The sequence below is a fragment of the Schistosoma mansoni genome (assembly GCF_000237925.1).
Source record: "Schistosoma mansoni, WGS project CABG00000000 data, chromosome 2 unplaced supercontig 0171, strain Puerto Rico, whole genome shotgun sequence".
NCBI classification, from domain to species: domain Eukaryota; kingdom Metazoa; phylum Platyhelminthes; class Trematoda; order Strigeidida; family Schistosomatidae; genus Schistosoma; species Schistosoma mansoni.
In genome coordinates, this window is record NW_017386001.1 from 380,850 (window position 1) to 388,764 (window position 7,915).

General features: G+C 33.0%; 1 non-coding gene across 1 annotated transcript; it reads left to right on the plus strand.

Moving 5' to 3' along the window:
- The first annotated feature begins 3,688 nt into the window (after nt 1-3,688).
- On the plus strand, nt 3,689-3,755 carry Smp_tRNA_00829_Gln_TTG.1.1. Its single transcript has one exon. It is a non-coding gene (tRNA).
- The last annotated feature ends 4,160 nt before the right edge of the window (nt 3,756-7,915 follow it).

Below are 7,915 nucleotides of genomic sequence, written 5' to 3' on the forward strand. Positions count from 1 at the left end.
CTTATGTTTTTTCACCATCAATTTTCTTGAAATAGACTCAAACATCAAAATTCTTTTTCTATCAAATAAATCGTCACAAGATATCTGATCATTGATAATGTAGATTTTTTTACTATTCAGACAGGAAGCCTGGAAACTTTGGTGTATTTTGATAGATTCTAAGATTCCCATCAATTTAGGTTTATATTCTAATTATTAGATCATATCACTTAAGATTTGACCAGTAAACTAAAAGATAGCTACATGTTACTTTATTAAAATTCTGTAATTTACCTCGCAGATTGATCATAGTTAGACACCCATTGAAAACAAGAAAGCATTGGACGGCTATTTTGTTCTAGTACAGTATTCCTTAACAGTACGCATTCACGACCTCACTGAGGATGGAACCTAGGATGTTCAGGTATCCCGACAAGCTCTCAATCTTTAGATCAGTTAGATGGAATCCAATGGTTTACATGTCTAACTTCAATCAGTTCATCAAGTTTTGTAAATATCATTGAATGAAAGTGATATATGTCTCATTACTAATAGAGTTGAACTGAACTAATCATACTTTCTCAGTAAAACTTCAAAGCAGCTGTCCAGTGCTTTCTAGTTTTTAATGATTGATTAACTAAAATCAGTCGATGATCTGAACTGTGAAATCGATTCATTTTCACACCGCCATATAATAATTTATTAGTTATTAAACAATATTATCTTCTAATTAAACATGATAACCTAAGATGGTGGTTGGACGTGGTCAACAGGAAACCCTGGAACCGGGTTTCGTGCTACTTGACACTGACATTGATCACCACCCAGTGATCAATCAATTGTCATGATAACCTGTTTCAGCAGAAATGGTTATCAAAACAAAGTGCTTTTAATACATATGGTATTAAAAGTTATGATTCAAAATCAGATGGAAATCGTAGATTACTATTTTTCATTGAGTAATTACGAAACCTCAGAGCAAATCGCTGCTTTGATTCGTTCAATGTATCCGTTTGTCACTTAAATATTCAAAATAATGAAATGCTTACTATAAATTGGAGATGTAATTTTGATTATCACTGAAACTCTCCTACCTACTAAGAAATTTAATATTCCTCCTACGATTTGTACTTTTTATTTACATGACGAGAGTGAATGGTTTGTTTATTTTTAAAAAAACCATGGTAGTAAAACGATAATTGAAGAGCTGGTATGGACCTTAGTTCTTAATGATTGACAGGTAATTGTAATATTGTCTTTACTTCTGAATTATTAACTTTATGTTAATCGTCTTCTTGAAATTGAATCTATTTTCTTGATTAAGCAAAACTCGTTTCTCTATGAAATATAGTTTATTTATTGCATACAGAGTAGCAGCAGCTACTGAATATTGACTCAATGTAGACAACACGATTTAGTTAATAAAATAAACACTTAAGCGGTACACCCAAACAGAGCTTAACAATTCATATCAGACAATGAAATAAAAAGATACTAAATTTAATTTTATTAAAAAAGAATAGTTATATCCCCCAATATATCTTAGGGCAAATCAGTATAGTTCACACTAAACTACTTAATCTTATTATTTACAGGTTAGATTTTCTGTCAAATCTTTGTATGTAAGTTATGGTTAAAGTATTTTTGTTTGGATCCAGACTGTCTAGACAGATAATCAGTCAAAATAATTAATAATAATAATAATAATAAAGACGGTAATATTAATCGATGTCAAAGTTAGTAACTGACAAAATATTTAAAATATTACTTTTGAAAACTAAGAGAATATATTCAATATGTGTACAAGTCTATTGTAGTGTGGGAATAAAAAGTCATCTTTAGTGGTATTTTAATAGTAGAATTCATGAGTCAATTGAAGCTAGATGACTACGGAAAACCTGGAAGCACTGGACGGCCGTTTTGTCGTAGTATGAAACTCCTCAATAGTGAACATTCACTATCCCGTCAGCAGGATTCGAACCTAGGACTTCCGGTCTCGTGCGCTGACGCTTAACCTCTAGACCACCGAGCTGGTATCCAACTGCGTTAATATCTAACTTCAACTAATCCTCGAAATTGAGCCACCATCCATCGTTGTTTTTGCTGAGTTACTATCTTACAACAGAGCCGGTTGAACTTCACTGGTATTGCCGATGGGAAATGTTCAAGAGTTCCACACTAAGACGTGATAGATAATCAGTTCTCTCAGGTATCCAATAGTATTACAATTGGTGTGAATCTATAATGAATATTACATAAGAAATAATACTTTTTTGTTTGTTACAGATAAATCAACATCTTAATTGAAATAGTATTCAATATTATTAGGAATGAAAAATATATAATTCTCCCATAAAAACATGTCTTCATATGAGACACATAGATTTACAAATTGACTAGATTGGTAGTTGCAGACAATTAAGAGTTTCAGATCTAAATTATTGTGCTGAATGTTTTCACTAAATTACCAATATGATTTTGAGATGGTGTAGAAGGTTTGTAGCTCAGGTGGATGATTTTGATGGAGTTTTGTTTTCTGAGCTGGATGGTTGACGAAGACACTCGTGAAGAAAATATAGTTGTTCTCGAGTGGAAGCGTGTCTTTTGGCGAAATTCTCCCATTTTCGAACAACGAGAAGCGTACTACGCTCATATGATTTTGAGATGGTGGAGAAGATTTGTAGCTCAATACCACTATGATTTATATTGTAATCTACCGATTGTTTTGTATACCTGTTTACATATAAAATCTCCTACATTGTACATTGGTAGATGTGATCATAAGCGCATAGTTTATTTTATTGGTGTCATACTTAAGGTTATCGTTTCACGTTTGATTTGACTACAATTGTTAAATGCGAAATAAACCTATATTCACTATAGAACATTCTCATCAGGCAAAATATGGTAGCTGTTTCGTTTTTAATTTGACACTCCACAAAAAAACCATTTATCAATGGGGGATAGGGGCAGGAGTTTTTCATATATACCATAACCCAAATACTGCCATTCAATCATTGGATCAGAATTCAACGAACTATATTATCAACTTTAGAGAATTTATGATATTCTGCGAAGAATTCGTAGCTTTTCTTTCTTCGATTAACAAGGATCAACATTATAAAATTGAGAGTGAGATGTTATGAATAAGTATGAAATGAGTATAGTTTTCTGTTTCATTCTATCATTTGGACTATATCTATTTCGTATAAGATTTAATTCAGAACAATAGAAGTATCTTTTATTATCAGTACTATTATCATTACTACTACTATTATTATTATTACTATTATTATTATTACCATTATTATTATTATTATAACAGCTGTTTCCTACTGAAAAAAATAAAAAAAATATTATTCACTTTCATGTAAGGGAATGTTTTCAAAAGAAAACAAGTGTGAACATGTTTGACGGTGTTTAATTTCATTAAATACCACCAATGTTTACCAATTATAAGTTAGTTTTTCTTTCCTTTTCTTTTCTTTTTTTTTGTTTTTCTTTCTTTAGATAAAATACACTGTGCATTACAAGGTTTTATTATCATTTCAATAAAACAAAATGATCAATTTTTTGTTCATAATACAAAATATCATTCATAAAGAAATTTCATGTTCAATGAAAGTTGTGTGTTTAATTGTTGATTATTTAGAAATTGTTATATTTGTTTCAATGATTAGATATTGCACAAGCAAGTGGCTATCAGGACTCAGTAGTTGAATGGATAACGCAATGACTTTTGAAGCGAAAGATACTGGGTTCGAGTCCCAGAGTGAACATCAACTCTGAGATGCAGGTACATCCAGCTGACGAGTCCCAAATAGAACGAAACGCGCTTTGTCCTGGATTATACTGCTAGTCACTATCCATTTTCGTTTATAATGCTAGTGAATTAAGGCTATATCGAGGCAATATGCACAGTATGCACATATGATAATAAGAGACCGATCAATTGCAGCCCTAAAAATCGATGAGATGATTCAAACAAACAATAATAAGTGATTTTGTATTTACCATATTTATAATGAGAACTTTTATAGCAGCTCATGTTCTCTACTCATTATTAAGGTAAAACTAACCTATGTCACGACAGTCTAAACCTAGCTTCCAATTCTGTAGTTGTCGGTATTCGATATTATCCATATAATTTGTATACTGTTCATCCTGATAACTGGTACTCGATAACGGCTCTTACTTACTTACGCCTGTTACCCCTCGTGGAGGAGCATAGGCCGAACACCAGCATTCTCCATCCAACCCTGTCCTAAGCAATCCTTTACAGTTCTTTCCAGTGAACATTCATCATTTTCATATCTGCTTCTATTTCCCATCGTAATGTGTTCTTTGGCCTTCCTCTTTTTCGTTTCCCTTCCGGATTCCAAGTTAGTGCTTGCCTCGTGATGCAGTTTGGTGATTTCTCCAATGTATGTCCAATCCACTTCCAACGTCTTTTCCTAAATTCCTCTTCAGCTCGAAGCTGGTTTTTTCTCTCCCATAAAAGACTGTTGCTGAAGGTAGACGGCCAGTGAATGTTGAGTATTTTACGTAAACAGCTGTTTATAAATACCTGTACCTTCTTGACGACAAATTTAGTGGTTCTCCACGTTTCAGCTCCGTACAGTAGGACTGTCTTGACGTTCGTATTGAAGATTCGCACTTTAAAGTTAGTTGACAGTTGTTTTGAGTTCCATATGTTCTTCAATTGAAGAAATGTTGCCCTTGCTTTGCCAATCCTTGCATTTACATCTGCATCATATCCTCTGTTTTCATCGATGGTGCTATCCAGATACGTGAATGTTTCTACATCTTCCAGAGTTTCTCTATCAAGTGTGATTGGCTTGATGTTCTCCGTTTTCTATTTGAGAATCTTGATTTTTCCTTTGTGTGTGTTGAGGCCTATTTATGCAGAGGCTGCTGCTACATTTGTTATCTTCGTCTGTTTCGATAACGGCTCAATGGTGTAGAAATCAGAAGGCGAATACGAAGTGTTGATTGCGTTTATTATTAAACCACATACAGATATCCAAGATTACAGGCACATTAAGCAAGCATGAAACGGTAGTGCTGAAAGACAATTGGGCAAGCGAATGAGTAAGAGTCGAATGAAGGAGTATGCGAGTCAGAGAACAGGATTAAAATGTTCATAAATATATACATGGAAATGAATAAATCATCCAATCAATTAAGTGACTAATATTAAGGCTAGCAGAATGGAATAAATGCGTAGGCAATAAATAATGCTCAAGCATACATATCTATACAAGTGCAACATTAATAAAGATACAATAGTATAGATAGGTTGTTGTTGTACGAATGACTCTATCCGTTAAATAAATAAATGAAAGAACTTAACCGAATCAAATATGAACAAACTCTATTGTACATGAGCTGCTATAATTTTATTCATTATTAATGATTAGTTTTCTTCCGTATATTCTGTGTTAATATTATTTTCTATAAATGACAAAATAGATTATTATTCCTTTGTGTTATTAAATATTGAATAAATAAATTAATTGATTTCTTGTATTTATGATTCAATTCAGTGATCTTAAGTGGATAAGTCAACTTTTAGAATATTCTAAACTAAAATGTACAACATATGCTCACTAGTGACTGGCTTCAAGAGGTATTTCCTGGAGTTCTAGTGAGGAGCATTGAAAAGTGGAGTTCAACCGGCTCTGTTGTGAGATAGTAACTCACTGAAGACAATGGTGGATCTGTCGCTCGATTTCGTGGATCTGTTGAATTTAGACATTGACACCGTTTGATGCCGGCTCAGTGGTCTAGAGGTAAAGCGCTCGCACACGTAATCTATAGGTCCTGGGTTCGAATCTAGTGAGGTGGGATCGTGGATGCGCACTGCTGAGGAGCATCACAATAGGACGAAATGGCCGTGCAGTGTTTCCAGGTTTTCCATGGTGGTCTAGCTTCAATTGACTCATGATCTCAACTATTAAAAAGTATTTGATTGAAGGAATTAGTCGCAAGGAAGTTTTTATCAACAATTAATATCAGCTGTAAAACTATTAGAAAACCTAGAAATACGAAGAGATTATGTTGTACCATTTTGGAACTCCCTATTCATAACTGTGATTATTTATTGGGTCAAATTCAATGACTTTTATTTGTTCCAGCTTACTTGAAGTTTCCGTTGAGCTCAAAACAAAAAGTAGTTGTGGTCAGAAATTTTTATTATTGTTTAACCGTAATCTCGTACACTATATAATCCCATTCAAGGTAACTTTTTCAACCCTTAACGAGTCATAACACCATGATACTCATTAATAGATTATCATATGTACAACATATGTCATAATCTTTGCAATTCTAGTAACTGTTGTTAGCATTAGTTCTATCAAAGGTCTTGGGTTAAGTTCCATACGACGGCATCATGTATGAAGATTATTGAGGTGTCCCGTATGAGACAACTGCACAGTATTTTCAAGTTTTCAATGGTTGTTGGTAACTGTACATTAGGAGCCTCAGAGTCATTGCTTCAGATCTTGTTTAACTGACTACGATTTATGGTAGAATAATTACTTAGCTAAATACTATTAACTTCACTAAAACAACCCTCATTCCATTGTAATTGATTTCTGTAAAGTATAAAGTAAACTGGTCTTGAGTGGATATTTTACAAAATATTGAGAAGTATCATAAACATCAGAAGGACTAAAAATCTAAATCTAAGTGGTGAATAAGTAGTTGAAAAGTACAAAACTTAAGTAGTTCCACATTTTCATAGTATTCTTCATGCTAAATAAGTGGCATTTATATTGTAAAGCATTCTTAAAAGTATTTATAAGCACATATACTTATTATGCACAAATTAATTAATGTGCTATCTTTACTGATCCAAAATCTTATCTTTTTAAACAAATCGAAATAATTATGGATGTTCGTCGGTTACCTTAGTGTTGGTACTAGTTGCTGTAGGTGAGATAATAGTTTATGGACGACCTTTGAGCACCGCTAAAATGACCTTAAAATGTTCACCCAGTTACTAGGGTTAAATGAGGGCTATAAATCAATGTGAGGAATCAGGATTTGGATCTGCGGTTGAACGTAAGGTTTAGAAACTAGATTCAATATTTTCATCACGAACTGACATCAACTATAAGGCCGAAATTATATTTAGCCAAATGGGTGGATGAATCTCGCGCCGAAATCTAACATTTTCTATCTTAAATCTGATTGGTTCTTCCATTAATTATAGTCTCGCCGTTGCTGTGTTCTACATCTGGTACAGTTCGTAATTTCAATAGCTCATACGCCTATAACAAAAGGTTTTTCTAAGAATAATACATGATCTCCTATCATTTGATTTCATATAATGTTAGCTGACATTAATATTTGCCCCCAAACGCTAAATTTTTCAGGTTATTACCATAAATATCTTGAAAAATAGTAATTGATTTAAGTGTTGTCGAAATATTTGCTCAATATATCTAGTTGTACACTTTTTCCCTCAAGTGTCCAAATGTGCAGCTTTCTAACAAACAGATTATATTTGTCTGTAAACACGTTCGAACCTGAATCGAAATTAGTGAGTGTGATTACTAGGGCTCATTTTTGGCAAAAAGGTGATTACCACTCGAATTATTGATTCTCATGTACGTCTTAAACAAAGTGATAACCGATTATATTGTTCTTAAAAGTATTAATATTTCTGAGTGATAAGTTTGAGGAATGCAAAGGGGCGAATTTTGAAAAATTGTGTAATAATCCGGAGGTAGGTGTGAATAATATACATTCAAACCTCAGCTAATAAATATATCCATTGTGTTACCGTACCACTGTTCACTACATAACATTCTCGCGATATCTGACTTTCGTAAAAATATGCATGCTGAAATATCACTTCACGTTTTTTAAATATCCATTACCATTGTATTTTACTACACTACTATTTACACTACTAATTTACTATAAA